This window comes from Gymnogyps californianus, unplaced genomic scaffold (genome assembly GCF_018139145.2).
Source record: "Gymnogyps californianus isolate 813 unplaced genomic scaffold, ASM1813914v2 HiC_scaffold_81, whole genome shotgun sequence".
Lineage (NCBI taxonomy): Eukaryota > Metazoa > Chordata > Aves > Accipitriformes > Cathartidae > Gymnogyps > Gymnogyps californianus.
In genome coordinates this window covers 189,434-203,946 of record NW_026114474.1, presented here as the reverse complement: position 1 = coordinate 203,946, position 14,513 = coordinate 189,434, and the positions used below count along the sequence as shown (strand labels likewise).

At 77.7% G+C, this 14,513-nt stretch overlaps 1 long non-coding RNA gene across 2 annotated transcripts; it reads left to right on the top strand.

Annotated features, from left to right (window-relative positions):
- The first annotated feature begins 2,302 nt into the window (after positions 1–2,302).
- Positions 2,303–11,541, top strand: LOC127029125 (uncharacterized). Of its 2 annotated transcripts, none has more exons than XR_007768132.1 (3): positions 2,303–2,471; positions 2,635–2,869; positions 11,500–11,541. It is a non-coding gene; the product is annotated as an uncharacterized LOC127029125 (long non-coding RNA). The 2 variants fall into 2 exon arrangements; XR_007768133.1 differs by lacking the exon at positions 11,500–11,541 and adding an exon at positions 3,796–3,824.
- The last annotated feature ends 2,972 nt before the right edge of the window (positions 11,542–14,513 follow it).

Below are 14,513 nucleotides of genomic sequence, written 5' to 3'. Positions count from 1 at the left end.
CCGGGGGGGGGGGCCCGTGTGGCCGCGGGCGGCTCGGGCGAGGACGGCGGGGCGCCGGGCTCCGGCCCTCCGGGCTTTATTCCCCGGCGCCGCGGCCCCGGCCCCGGGCCGAGCCCCCCGCGCCTCACCTGGGCCCGCCGGGGGAGCCCGGCCCGGCCGCTGCCGCCCCGGGGCCGCGCCACCGGCACCGGGGAACGAGGAAAAGGGGGAGACGGCGGCCGCCGGGGCTCAAATCTGCTCGGCCCCGCCCCGCGCCGGCGCCCTGCGGGCCCGCCCACTCCCCTCGCCCCGCCCCGCCCACCTGTGCCGGCTCCGCCCCGTGCCGGCGCCCTGCGGACCCGCCCACTCCCCTCGCCCGCCCCGCCCACCTGTGCCGGCCCGCCCCGCGCACAGCGCCCTGCGACTACACCCACTCCCCTCGCCCGCCCACCTGTGCCGGCCCCGCCCCGCGACGGCACCCTGCGAACACGCCCACTCCCCTCGCCCCGCCCCACTCACCTGTGCCGGCCCCGCCCGCGACGGCGCCCTGCGGACCCGCCCACTCCCCTCGCCCCGCCCCACCCACCTGTGCCGGCCCCGCCCCGCGACGGCGCCCTGCGGACCCGCCCACTCCCCTCGCCCCGCCCCACCCACCTGTGCCGGCCCCGCCCGCGCACGCGCCCTGCGACAAACGCCCACTCCCCTCGCCCCGCCCACCCGTGCCGGCCCCGCCCGCGCACGCGCCCTGCGAAAACGCCCACTCCCCTCGCCCCGGCCCCACCGCCCCGCCCACCCGCGCGCGGCCCCGCCCCGCGCACGCCCCTGCGACCCCGCCCACTCCCCTCGCCCCGCCCGCCACCCCGTGCCGGCCCCGCCCCGCGCACGCGCCCTGCGGCCCGCCCACTCTCCCCTCGCCCCGCCCACCCGTGCCGGCCCCGCCCCGCGCACGCGCCCTGCGAACACACGCCCACTCCCCCCTCGCCCCGCCCACTCCGCCCCGCCCACCCGCGACCGGCCCCGCCCCGCGACGGCGCCCTGCGGCCCGCCCACTCCCCTCGCCCGCCCCGCCCACCCGCGCCGGCCCCGCCCCCGCGACGCGCCCTGCGGCCCGCCCACTCCCCTCGCCCCGCCTCCCACCCGGGCCGGCTCCGCCCCGCGCACGCGCCCTGGCTCCGCCCCGCCTTCTCGCCTCGCCCCGCCTCCCGCCCACGCCGGCCTTCCCGCCCACGCCCCGAATCAGGGCACGCCCCGCGGCCGCACCCGCAGTCACGTGCCTCGGCGGCGGCAGGTGCGCGGCGGCCCCCGAGGCTTCAAAAACCCCTCGCGGCCGCCAGGGGCGCCGCCGTCGCGGGAACGGCGGCGGCGGGAGCGGGTGGTCCCCGGTCCCGGTCCCGGTCCCGGGGCTGTGGCTGGCGGGGCCCCTGCCGCGCCCGGGGCCGCTTCCCCGCCACGCCCGGGTCCCGCCCGCGCCGGGGCCGAGCTGCTCCGGGGGCCGAGCCGACCCCGGCGCCTCCGGGCGTGCTCCGAGCCGGGGCCCGCGCCAGGGTGCCGCTCTGCCGGGCCCCGGCTGCAGCCGCGCCGGCCCCGCTGTCCCGTCTCCCGGGGCTCCTCCGGGGCCGCCCCGGGCGCGGTTCTCACGCGGTCTCGGCAATGGGCGGCCGCAGCCGGCAGGCGGGAACCGGGGGCGACGCCATCTCCCGGCCGCCCCGGGCGGCCTCGGGTGCCGGGCCGGGGCCGGGCGAGGGAAACGGGGCAAACCGGGAAAAACGGGGCAGAACCGGGGCCGCTTCCTTCCTTCTCTCTCCGCCCGCAGGCTCCGGGGCGGGAGCGGGGCACCGGCCGCTGCCCGGTAGGCGCTGCCTGAAGCTCGAGTCCCCGCAGGCAGCGGGTGCTGCCCCCGTCCCTCCCGGGCCGGACCCCCCGGCTCTCGGTGGGGGGCTCCGGCCGGGACCCACGGGGGACCCTGGGCAGGCACCGGCCGGCTGCGGCCCCCCGGGTTTCCCAGCGGCGGGAGCTGCCCTGCCTGCCCTGCCTCCCTGCCTGCGCTGGGTTGGTTTCCCCCTGCCCCGCTGCGGGATCCCCCGTGGGTGCCCGGCTGGGGCCCGGTGACTTTCCCGGCGGGTTTTGGCTCCGACTCTCGGGGGTCCCCTCTCGGGGGTCCCGTGGCTGCAGCTCGGCCCGTGGGGCCGGGGGTCCCCGGCAGCTCCCGATTTCCACCACGGGATCAGCCCCGGCTCGAACCCTGAGCCGGCGACCGGCCGCGGGGGCTCCGCACGCCCCGTCTCCCAGCCGGGACCCGGGGCAGACGGGGACCCGGCGGGGCTGGGGGTCTCCCGGGGCGGCCGGTGACCCCTCCTGCCGCCGGGCTCCCTCCTCCCGGCACAGGCGCCGGCTGGTTTTTTCTCCCCAGCTCTTGCCCGGAGCGGCTGCCGGCAGGACAGACCCCTCCGGCCTGGCGCCGGCTCTGCCGGAGCCGGGGAGAGCTCGGACCGGTGAGGGTGGCAGCTGCTGCTGCTGGGGGGAACTGGTTTCCACTGGGGTGCAGCCCTTCGGCCCTGCCCCGCGTCATCCTCGCAGGCGCTGCCACGGCGGGGCCCGGGGGCGGCTGCGGGCCCTGCGCGAAGCCCTGCTTTGACCGAAACCCTTCTTTTTCAGCTCAAAGCGTGCTGTGGTGGGAGCAGAGGCCGCTGCAGGGACCCACGCCGGCTCCTGCAGCCCCGTGGGCGAGACGGTGGAGCCGGCCTGGCCGGGCACGGGCAGCGACGGCCATCCCGGTGCCAGGTGGCTGTGCCGACGCGTGGGGAAGGCTCATCCCGGTGCCCGGGCGAGGAGCACAGCCCCGAGGCGGTGAGCGCCGGGGGACACCGGCGGCGAGGACGTGCCCGGTGAGGTGAGTGCCCCGAGGCGGCGGCGGCGGCCGAGCGGAGCTGCGCGGTGGGAGCGGGGTGCTCGGCTCCCGGGGCCGGCTGTGCCGGCGGGGATCTCCGGTGCTGCGGGAGGGGCCGGGTCCCTGCAGGGTCCCCGGGGATGGAGGGGCAGGCGGGGGTCCTGTCCCCGGCCAGGGGAGCGGGGTGCCGGGGGCTGCCGTGCCCCGGGAGCACCAGGACCGAGCGGGTGCGAGGGAGCCGGGCCTGGCCGCAGCTCAGGGAGCGGTTTTGTGCTCGGGGCACGATGGCTTTGCCCCTCGTCCTGCCGGCGGGGTGGCCGAGGACGGGGAGAGTGGGTGCCGTCCCCCGGCAGGGCTCCCCGTGGGGAAGGAGAGGTCCCGGCACCGGCAAGGCAGCACCGGTGGGTCGCTGCAGGTGCCGGTGGGAGCTCAGCACGGCAGGGCCGCAGCCTGTGCCCACTGGGCAGGTTGCCCCTGTGGCCCGTGGCTGTTTGTGGGTGCAGGAGGGGCCTGGGGGGTCCCGCGGGTCGGCGCCGCACGTTTGGGGGGGCAGGAGCGGGCGCTGTCGGGGTCCGGCCCAGACCCCGCCGGCACTGGTGCGGTGCCGGCCCCAGCCCCGGGGGTTGCTGGTTGTTGCTCTGTGCCACGCGCTGCTGCTTGCTGCTGCTGCTGCTGTGTGGGGCTGGGCGGGGGGGTTCAGCCAGACCCTGGCTCTCGCCCGCTCTCCCGGGGAGAAAGGGGACGTCGCTGGGCTCCCGTCCCCGTCTCTCCCTCCCCTCCCGTCGCGGGTGCACGGCACCGGGGAGCCGCTGCCCAAAGCGCCGGGCAGAGCCGCCCGTGCCCGGGAGGCAGCCGGGTTTGCAGGGGGCGGCAGCAGCTCGGGGGCTCTGTGGGCACAGTCTGACTGTCCCACGTCTCTCCCTGTGCAGGGACGGACGGACGGATGGACGGAGGACCCAGCCACGCCGGGAGCTGCGGAGCCCCCAGGAAGAAGCCGGGCTGCCTGCGCCCAGGCCGACGCTGCCGCCTGCCCCGCTCCTGGCTGGGGACAGCCCTGCCTCGCCCGGCGGTGACGCCGCGGCTCCAGCTCAGTTGTTTGGGCCCCCGTTTGTTTTGGGTCCCTTCCAATTGCCGGTGCCGTCGGTTTGGTCGTGCGGGCTCCTGTCTGTTGCTGGCTCCAGCTCGTGGACGGCTCCAGTTCCGTTTGCAGGCCCAGCTCAGCTTTGGTTCCTGTTCCAGCTCGTGGACGGCTCCGGCTCATTTCCATGCCCGCTTGCGGATGGTTCCAGCTCGAGTTTGGCTGCAGCTCCCGCTCCTCGCCACTTCCAGTTGGTCTGCGGCTCCAGCTCGTGCTTGTTAAAACGATCTTGGCTTTTGGCAAGGTCGTAAATCAATCACTGTCTTCACTTGCATATGAATATTAAATGTCATAACCGCACACACGCTGCCTCATTAGTCTGTGTTTATTGCTCCATCCCCGTCCCGCCGGTTGTACACACCTCGAAGGAAGAGTGGGCGAAAAGCGCCTTTCCCCCCAGAGACTATCTCAGACGTTGAATTCGGCCTGGTGCATGCCAGCCTCCCCGGCTGCGGGGACCAACGCGACCGGACCCCCACCTCCGGCGGGGGCCCACGCACCCTGCCCACCCCCTCCCACCCCCCAAGGCCCTCCTGCCCCCAACACCCTCCCAACGCCCTCCCACCCTCCCCGCTGCCCCCGCCACCCCGGCCCCGGGGTCTGACCCCAGCCAGAGCCGGCGGGCTCCGCTCCCCAGCCCAAACCCGCAGGGCTCGGGCTCTGCTCCAGCCCCGAAGCCCCGGCACCGGCTCTCCAGGCCCCGAGCCCCCGGCCGAGCCCCACACCCCCCCCCAGCCCGCGTGTGAGGTCGGGACGGGCCCGGCAGCCCCGGCGCTGTCGGGCGGTGCTTGCGAACTGGACGGGGGGGGGGGCCCCGTGTGGCCGCGGGCGGCTCGGGCCAGGACGGGGGGCGCCGGGCTCCGGCCCTCCGGGCTTTATTCCCCGGCGCCCCGAGCCCCGCCGGCTCCGACGCGGGAGGAGACACCGGCAGCGCGGCCGCCCGGGCACCGCCGCTGGCCCGCCCGCCTCCGCCCCGACACCCCCCCGCTCGGCCGCGGCCCCTGCCCCGCTTCCCGGCCCCGGGCCGAGCCCCCCGCGCCTCACCTGGGCCCGCCGGGGGAGCCCGGCCCGGCCCGGCCCGGCCGCTGCCGCCCCGGGGCCGCGCCACCGGCACCGGGAACGAGGAAAGGGGGGAGACGGCGGCCGCCGGGGCTCAAATCTGCTCGGCCCCGCCCCGCGCAGCCGCCCTGCGGACCCGCCCACTCCCCTCGCCCCGCCCCGCCCACCTGTGCCCGTCCCGCCTCGCGCACGCGCCCTGCGGACCCGCCCACTCGGACCCGCCCCGCGCACCTGGGCCCCGCCCCGCGCATGCGCCCTCGGGCCCCGCGCACCTGGGCCGGCCCCGCCCCGCGCCCGCGCTCTGGGCTCCGCCCCGCCTTCTCGCCGCGCCCCGCCTCCCGCCCGCGCCTCCTCTTCCGCCGCCAGAACCGCGCCGCCACCGACCGGGGCGGACGTCGGTACCGGTGCGCCGGGCGGGACCCGTGGCTCGGGACGCGGGGAGGGAGCCCCGGCCCGGCCCGGGGGCTGCGCGGAGCCCGGGGCCGGTGAGGCCGGGCCGGGCTTGGGGCTGTGGACGGGGCCAGCGCCGGGTCTCGCGGGCGCGCGGAGCCGGCGGGGGGGTCCTGGTCGCCGTCCGCCTCTCCCTGGCGGGCGGGCTGCGGGTCCCGGGGCTCCGTCCCGCCCCGCGGAGCCGGAGGACCGCGCAAGCACCGGAGCCGGGCCCGGGCCCGGGCCCGGCCTCGCCGTCCGCGGCGCGGCGCCTTGGGCAGGAGCAGCCGCGCTCCGGGTTCCGGGCCCGAGCGGGGCCCGGGGCCCCAAGTCCCGCGTTCCCTCCCCACGCTGCCCGCTCCTGCCCGGGGCTCCGGCCGCGCTCCCCGCCGGGGCTCTGCCGGTTGCCGCGGTCGGTGTCACGGAACGGGCGCCGGCGGCTCCGCGCGGACACCGAATAAAGGCTGGAAACCGCCGCGGCGCTGGGGCTGCCCGGGCACTGTCTGCCCGGGCACGGTCTGCCCGGCTCCCGCAGTGCCCGCACCGGGGTCCCCGGCCCGTGAGCACCGTCGGGGAACGGCCCGCGGAGGGCAAGGGGCGCCTCGGCTCCCGGAGCCCCTTGTGCTCCCGGGAGCTCCCCGGGGGGAGCCCTGCCCGCCCCGGGAACGGCCGGGGGGGCTCCAGGGCCGAGCCCGAACCCGCGGGGCTGGGGCTCCGCTGCCGGGCCCTGCAGCAGCAGCGGCGGGGGCCGGCCCCCAGCCCCCAAACACGGCACCGGCTCTGCTCCCCAAGCCCGGCGGGGGCCAGATGAGCCCCGCTTGGAGCCCCCAGAACCACAGCGCTGAGTCTCTGCTGCGGAGCCCAGCCCGCAGGACTTAGGCTCGCCCTAAACCTGCCCCAGTGAGCCTGGCTCCCAGCCCCAGCAACGGGGACTTGGGCTCTGTTCTCCAAGCACTAAAACACACGACTACTTAGGCTCTGTGTCCCAGCCCCAAAACGCAGGACTTGCTCAGTCCCTCTCTTCAGCCTGCGAACTGCCCCCATGAGCCGGGTCTCACCCTCCCCAAGCGCAGGACTGACTGAGTCTCCCTTTCAGAAGCCCAGGATTGCCTGAGCGACCCTGGTTGGAAGCCCCACGAACACAAGACTCCGCTTTCAAGCCCCCACATTGGCCAAAGGAGCCTGGTTTTGAGCCCCACCGCGCAGGACTTAGTCTCCGCGGGAAGGGGCCCAGCTCAGCCGTGCCCGGTTCTGCCCCCCAAACCCCGTCGCTTGCCCTCCCTCGTCCTGAAGGGAGCCAGGCTTTTGCCCCCCTCGACCCCGTGTCCAAGCCTGGAAAACGCAGGACTTAGTCTCCGTTTCGAGCCCCAGGAGCCCGGTTTCAGGTCCTGAAGGCACCCGACTCCATCGCTGTTTCTGAGCCCCCAAAACCCAGGACTGGGTCTCCGTTTTCCAGCCCCCGAACTCGCCCGGCCAGCTTTTTTCCGGGCCCACAAAGGCCGGACTTGGGCTCTGCTGCCAAGCCCCGAAGACTTCTAGTCTCCGGTTTTGAGCCCCTGCAGGAGCGTCCAAGCCCCACAACGCAGGGCTGACCGAGCCTCCCTTTTTCAGCCCGGAAAACACGGACTTTGGGGGTTTAGCCTGCGTGCCCGGGTCTGACCACGCGACTCGGTCCCCGAGCCCCCGACCCAGGCAGGTGAGCCTGCCTTTGAGCTGCGAAACCCCTCGGCTCCGGCTCCGCGCCCCCAAACCCCAGGGTTCCTTTCCCTCCGGAGCCCCCCGAGCTGCTGCTCCGCCTCACCAGCCCAGGCCCTGCTGCGGGAAAACCCCACGCCTGGGCCCGGCTCCGAGCCCCCACACCACCCCCTCTGCCCGGGCTGAGCCCCAGGACAGGCCCGGAGCCGGGGGTCACCTCTCCCGACACCCACCGCTGCCCCCGGGCTGCTCAGCCGCAAAACCGGCCCGAGGTTCGCAGCCCCCCGAGCACCCGGCCGAGCCCCCCAGCCCCCCCGCCCCGCGTGTGAGGTCGGGACGGGCCCGGCAGCCCCGGCGGTGTCGGGCGGTGCTTGCGAACTGGACCGGGGGGGGGCCCGTGTGGCCGCGGGCGGCTCGGGCGAGGACGGCGGGGCGCCGGGCTCCGGCCCTCCGGGCTTTATTCCCCGGCGCCGCGGCCCCGGCCCCGGCCGAGCCCCCCGCGCCTCACCTGGGCCCGCCGGGGGAGCCCGACCCGGCCACTGCCGCCCCGGGGCCGCGCCACCGGCACCGGCGAACGAGGAAAGGGGGAGACGGCGGCCGCCGGGGCTCAAATCTGCTCGGCCCGCCCCGCGCCGGCGCCCTGCGGGCCCGCCCACTCCCCTCGCCCCGCCCCACCCACCTGTGCCGGCTCCGCCCCGCGCCGGCGCCCTGCGGGCCCGCCCACTCCCCTCGCCCCGCCCCGCCCACCTGTGCCGGCTCCGCCCCGCGCCGGCGCCCTGCGGCCCGCCCACTCCCCTCGCCCCCCCCCCCCCCCCCGCCCCGCGCCGGCGCCCTGCGCCCGCCCACTCCCCCGCCCCGCCCCGACCTGTGCCGGCCCCGCCCCGCGCACGCGCCCTGCGACTACACCCACTCCCCTCGCCCCGCCCACCTGTGCCGGCTCCGCCCCGCGCAGCCGCCCTGCGCCCCGCCCACTCCCCTCGCCCCCCCCGCCCCGCTGTGCCGGCCCCGCCCCGCGCCGGCGCCCTGGGACCCGCCCACTCCCCTCGCCCCGCCCCGCCCACCTGTGCCGGCCTCCGCCCCCGCCCCCCGCCCGCCCACCCCCCCCCGCCCCGCCCACCTGGCCGCCCCCCCGCACGCGCCCTGCGCCCACCCACTCCCCTCGCCCCGCCCACCCGTGCCGGCCCGCCCCGCGCACGCGCCCTGCGAAACGCCCACTCCCCTCGCCCCGCCCACCCGCGTGCCGGCCCCGCCCCGCGCACGCGCCCTGCGAACACGCCCACTCCCCCTGCCCCGCCACCGCGCCGGCCCCGCCCGCGCACCGCCCTGCGCCCGCCCACTCCCCCTCGCCCCGCCCACCCGTGCCGGCCCCGCCCCGCGCCGGCGGCCCCGCCCACTCCCCTCGCCCCGCCCCACTCCGCCCGCCCCCCCCCGCGACGGCCGCCCCCGCCCGGCGCCCTGCGAACACGCCCACTCCCCTCGCCCCGCCCCGCCCACCCGTGCCGGCCCCGCCCCGCGACGGCGCCCTGCGAACACGCCCACTCCCCTCGCCCCGCCCCGCCCGTGCCGGCTCCGCCCCGCGCACGCGCCCTGCGGCCCCGCCCACTCCCCTCGCCCCGCCCTCCCACCCGGGCCGGCTCCGCCCCGCGCACGCGCCCTGGGCTCCGCCCCGCCTTCTCGCCTCGCCCCGCCTCCCGCCCACGCCGGCCTTCCCGCCCACGCCCCGAATCAGGGCACGCCCCCGCGGCCGCACCCGCAGTCACGTGCCTCGGCGGCGGCAGGTGCGCGGCGGCCCCCGAGGCTTCAAAACCCCTCGCGGCCGCCAGGGGGCGCCGCCGTCGCGGGAACGGCGGCGGCGGAGCGGGGTCCCGGTCCGGTCCCGGTCCCGGTCCCGGTCCCGGTCCCGGTCCGGCTGTGGCTGGCGGGGCCCCTGCCGCGCCCGGGGCCGCTTCCCCGCCACGCCCGGGTCCCGCCCGCGCCGGGGCCGAGCTGCTCCGGGGGCCGAGCCGACCCCGGCGCCTCCGGGCGTGCTCCGAGCCGGGGCCGCGCCCAGGGTGCCGCTCTGCGGGCCCCGGCTGCAGCCGCGCCGGGCCCCGCTGTCCCGTCTCCCCGGGGCTCCTCCGGGGCCGCCCCGGGCGCGGTTCTCACGCGGTCTCGGCAATGGGCGGCCGCAGCCGGCAGGCGGGAACCGGGGGCGACGCCATCTCCCGGCCGCCCGGGCGGCCTCGGGGTGCCGGGCCGGGGCGGGCGAGGGAAACGGGGCAAAACCGGGAAAAACGGGCAGAACCGGGGCCGCTTCCTTCCTTCTCTCTCCGCCCGCAGGCTCCGGGGCGGAGCGGGGGGCACCGGCCGCTGCCGGTAGGCGCTGCCTTGAAGCTCGAGTCCCCGCAGGCAGCGGGTGCTGCCCCCGTCCCCTCCCGGGCCGGACCCCCCGGCTCTCGTGGGGGGCTCCGCCGACCACGGGGGACCCTGGGCAGGCACCGGCCGGCTGCGGCCCCCCGGGTTTCCCAGCGGCGGGAGCTGCCCTGCCTGCCCTGCCTGCCCTGCCTGCGCTGGTTGGTTTCCCCCTGCCCCGCTGCGGGATCCCCCGTGGGTGCCCGGCTGGGGCCCGGTGACTTTCCCGGCGGGTTTTGGCTCCGACTCTCGGGGGTCCCCTCTCGGGGGTCCCGTGGCTGCAGCTCGGCCCGTGGGGCCGGGGGTCCCCGGCAGCTCCCGATTTCCACCACGGGATCAGCCCCGGCTCGAACCCTGAGCCGGCGACCGGCCGCGGGGCTCCGCACGCCCCGTCTCCCAGCCGGACCCGGGGCAGACGGGGACCCGGCGGGGCTGGGGGTCTCCCGGGGCGGCCGGTGACCCCTCCTGCCGCCGGGCTCCCTCCTCCCGGCACAGGCGCCGGCTGGTTTTTTCTCCCCAGCTCTTGCCCGGAGCGGCTGCCGGCAGGACAGACCCTCCGGCTGGCGCCGGCTCTGCCGGAGCCGGGAGAGCTCGGACCGGTGAGGGTGGCAGCTGCTGCTGCTGGGGGGAACTGGTTTCCACTGGGGTGCAGCCCTTCGGCCCTGCCCCGCGTCATCCTCGCAGGCGCTGCCACGGCGGGGGCCCGGGGCGGCTGCGGGGCCCCCTGCGCGAAGCCCTGCATTTTGACCGAAACCCTTCTTTTTCAGTCTCAAAGCGTGCTGTGGTGGGAGCAGAGGGCCGCTGCAGGGACCCACGCCGGCTCCTGCAGCCCCGTGGCGAGACGGTGGAGCCGGCCTGGCCGGGGCACGGGCAGCGACGGCCATCCCCCGGTGCCAGGTGGCTGTGCCGACGCGTGGGGAAGGCTCATCCCGGTGCCCGGGCGAGGAGCACAGCCCCGAGGCGGTGAGCGCCGGGGACACCGGCGGCGAGGACGTGCCCGGTGAGGTGAGTGCCCCGAGGCGGCGGCGGCGGCCGAGCGGAGCTGCGCGGTGGGAGCGGGGTGCTCGGCTCCCGGGGCCGGCTGTGCCGGCGGGGATCTCCGGTGCTGCGGGAGGGGCCGGGTCCCTGCAGGGTCCCGGGGATGGAGGGGCAGGCGGGGGTCCTGTCCCCGGCCAGGGGGCGGGTGCCGGGGGCTGCCGTGCCCGGGAGCACCAGGACCGAGCGGGTGCGAGGGAGCCGGGCCTGGCCGCAGCTCAGGGAGCGGTTTTGTGCTCGGGGCACGATGGCTTTGCCCCTCGTCCTGCCGGCGGGGTGGCCGAGGGACGGGGAGAGTGGGTGCCGTCCCCCGGCAGGGCTCCCCGTGGGGAAGGAGAGGTCCCGGCACCGGCAAGGCAGCACCGGTGGGTCGCTGCAGGTGCCGGTGGGAGCTCAGCACGGCAGGGCCGCAGCCTGTGCCCACTGGGCAGGTTGCCCCTGTGGCCCGTGGCTGTTTGTGGGTGCAGGAGGGGGCCTGGGGGGTCCCGCGGGTCGGCGCCGCACGTTTGGGGGGGCAGGAGCGGGCGCTGTCGGGGTCCGGCCCAGACCCCGCCGGCACTGGTGCGGTGCGGCCCCAGCCCCGGGGGTTGCTGGTTGTTGCTCTGTGCCACCGCTGCTGCTGCTGCTGCTGCTGTGTGGGCTGAACCCCCCCCGGTTCAGCCAGACCCTGGCTCTCGCCCGCTCTCCCGGGGAGAAAGGGACGTCGCTGGGCTCCCGTCCCCGTCTCTCCCTCCCCTCCCGTCGCGGGGTGCACGGCACCGGGGAGCCGCTGCCCAAAGCGCCGGGCAGAGCCGCCCGTGCCCGGGAGGCAGCCGGGTTTGGGGGCGGCAGCAGCTCGGGGGCTCTGTGGGCACAGTCTGACTGTCCCACGTCTCTCCCTGTGCAGGGACGGACGGACGGATGGACGGAGGACCCCAGCCACGCCGGAGCTGCGGAGCCCCCAGGAAGAAGCCGGGCTGCCTGCGCCCAGGCCGACGCTGCCGCCTGCCCCGCTCCTGGCTGGGGACAGCCCTGCCTCCGCCCGGCCGTGACGCCGCGGCTCCAGCTCCAGTTGTTTTGGGCCCCGTTTGTTTTGGGTCCCGTTCCAATTGCCGGTGCCGTCGGTTTGGTCGTGCGGGCTCCTGTCTGTTGCTGCTCCAGCTCGTGGACGGCTCCAGTTCCGTTTGCAGGCCCAGCTCAGCTTTGGTTCCTGTTCCAGCTCGTGGACGGCTCCGGCTCATTTCCAATGCCCGCTTGCGGATGGTTCCAGCTCGAGTTTGGCTGCAGCTCCCGCTCCTCGCCACTTCCAGTTGGTCTGCGGCTCCAGCTCGTGCTTGTTAAAACGATCTTGGCTTTTGCAAGTCCGTAAATCAAATCACTGTCTTCACACTTGCATATGAATATTAAATGTCATAACCGCACACACGCTGCCTCATTAGTCTGTGTTTATTGCTCCATCCCCCCCCGCCGCGGTTGTACACACCTCGAAGGAAGAGTGGGCGAAAAGCGCCTTTCCCCCAGAGACTATCTCAGACGTTGAATTCGGCCTGGTGCATGCCAGCCTCCCGGCTGCGGGGACCAACGCGACCGGACCCCCACCTCCGGCGGGGGCCCACGCACCCTGCCCACCCCCTCCCACCCCCCCAAGGCCCTCCTGCCCCCAACACCCTCCCAACGCCCTCCCACCCTCCCGCTGCCCCCGCCACCCCGGCCCCGGGGTCTGACCCCAGCCAGAGCCGGCGGGCTCCGCTCCCCAGCCCAAACCCGCAGGGCTCGGGCTCTGCTCCAGCCCCGAAGCCCCGGCACCGGCTCTCCAGGCCCCGAGCCCCCGGCCGAGCCCCACACCCCCCAGCCCCGCGTGTGAGGTCGGGACGGGCCCGGCAGCCCCGGCGCTGTCGGGCGGTGCTTGCGAACTGGACGGGGGGGCCGCGGGGCGGGACCGGCCCCTGTGGCCGCGGGCGGCTCGGGCCAGGACGGGGGGCGCCGGGCTCCGGCCCTCCGGGCTTTATTCCCCGGCGCCCCGAGCCCCGCCGGCTCCGACGCGGGAGGAGACACCGGCAGCGCGGCCGCCCGGGCACCGCCGCTGGCCCGCCCGCCTCCGCCCCGACACCCCCCGCTCGGCCGCGGCCCCTGCCCGCTTCCCGGCCCCGGGCCGAGCCCCCCGCGCCTCACCTGGGCCCGCCGGGGGAGCCCGGCCCGGCCGCTGCCGCCCCGGGGCCGCGCCACCGGCACCGGCGAACGAGGAAAGGGGGAGACGGCGGCCGCCGGGGCTCAAATCTGCTCGGCCCCGCCCGCGCACCGCGCCCGCCCACTCCCCTCGCCCCGCCCCGCCCACCTGTGCCCGTCCCGCCTCGCGCACGCGCCCTGCGGACCCGCCCACTCGCCCGCCCCGCGCACCTGGGCCCCGCCCCGCGCATGCGCCCTCGGGCCCCGCGCACCTGGGCCGGCCCCGCCCCGCGCCCGCGCTCTGGGCTCCGCCCCGCCTTCTCGCCGCGCCCCGCCTCCCGCCCGCGCCTCCTCTTCCGCCGCCAGAACCGCGCCGCCACCGACCGCGGACGTCGGTACCGGTGCGCCGGGCGGGACCCGTGGCTCGGGACGCGGGGAGGGAGCCCCGGCCCGGGGCTTCTCCGGGGGCTGCGCGGAGCCCGGGGCCGGTGAGGCCGGGCCGGGCTTGGGGCTGTGGACGGGGCCAGCGCCGGGTCTCGCGGGCGCGCGGAGCCGGCGGGGGGGTCCTGGTCGCCGTCCGCCTCTCCCTGGCGGGCGGGCTGCGGGTCCCGGGGCTCCGTCCCGCCCGCGGAGCCGGAGGACCGCGGCAGCACCGGAGCCGGGCCCGGGCCCGGGCCCAGGCCCGGCCTTGCCGTCCCCGGCCCGGCGCCGCGGGCAGGAGCAGCCGCGCTCCGGGTTCCGGGCCCGAGCGGGGCCCGGGGCCCCAAGTCCCGCGTTCCCTCCCCACGCTGCCCGCTCCTGCCCGGGGCTCCGGCCGCGCTCCCCGCCGGGGCTCTGCCGGTGCCGCGGTCGGTGTCACGGAACGGGCGCCGGCGGCTCCGCGCGGACACCGAATAAAGGCTGGAAACCGCCGGCGGCGCTGGGGCTGCCCGGGCACCGTCTGCCCGGGCACGGTCTGCCCGGCTCCCGCAGTGCCCGCACCGGGGTCCCCGGCCCGTGAGCACCGTCGGGGAACGGCCCGCGGAGGGCAAGGGGCGTCTCGGCTCCCGGAGCCCCTTGTGCTCCCGGGAGCTCCCCGGGGGGAGCCCTGCCCCGGGAACGGCCGGGGGGGCTCCAGGGCCGAGCCCGAACCCGCGGGGCTGGGGCTCCGCTGCCGGGCCCTGCAGCAGCGGCGGGGGCCGGCCCCCAGCCCCCAAACACGGCACCGGCTCTGCTCCCCGAGCCCGGCGGGGGCCAGATGAGCCCCGCTTGGAGCCCCCAGAACCACAGCGCTGAGTCTCTGCTGGAGCCCAGCCCGGCAGGACTTAGGCTCGCCCTAAACCTGCCCCAGTGAGCCTGGCTCCCAGCCCCAGCAACGGGGGACTTGGGCTCTGTTCTCCAAGCACTAAAACACACGACTACTTAGGCTCTGCGTCCCAGCCCCAAAACGCAGGACTTGCTCAGTCCCTCTCTTCAAGACCGCGAACTGCCCCCATGAGCCGGGTCTCACCCTCCCCAAGCGCAGGACTGACTGAGTCTCCCTTTCAGAAGCCCAGGATTGCCTGAGCGACCCTGGTTGGAAGCCCCACGAACACAAGACTCCGCTTTCAAGCCCCCACATTGGCCAAAGGAGCCTGGTTTTGAGCCCCACCACGCAGGACTTAGTCTCCGCGGGAAGGGGCCCAGCTCAGCCGTGCCCGGTTCTGACCCCCAAACCCCGTCGCTTGCCCTCCCTCGTCCTGAAGGGAGCCAGGCTTTTGCCCCCCTCGACCCTGT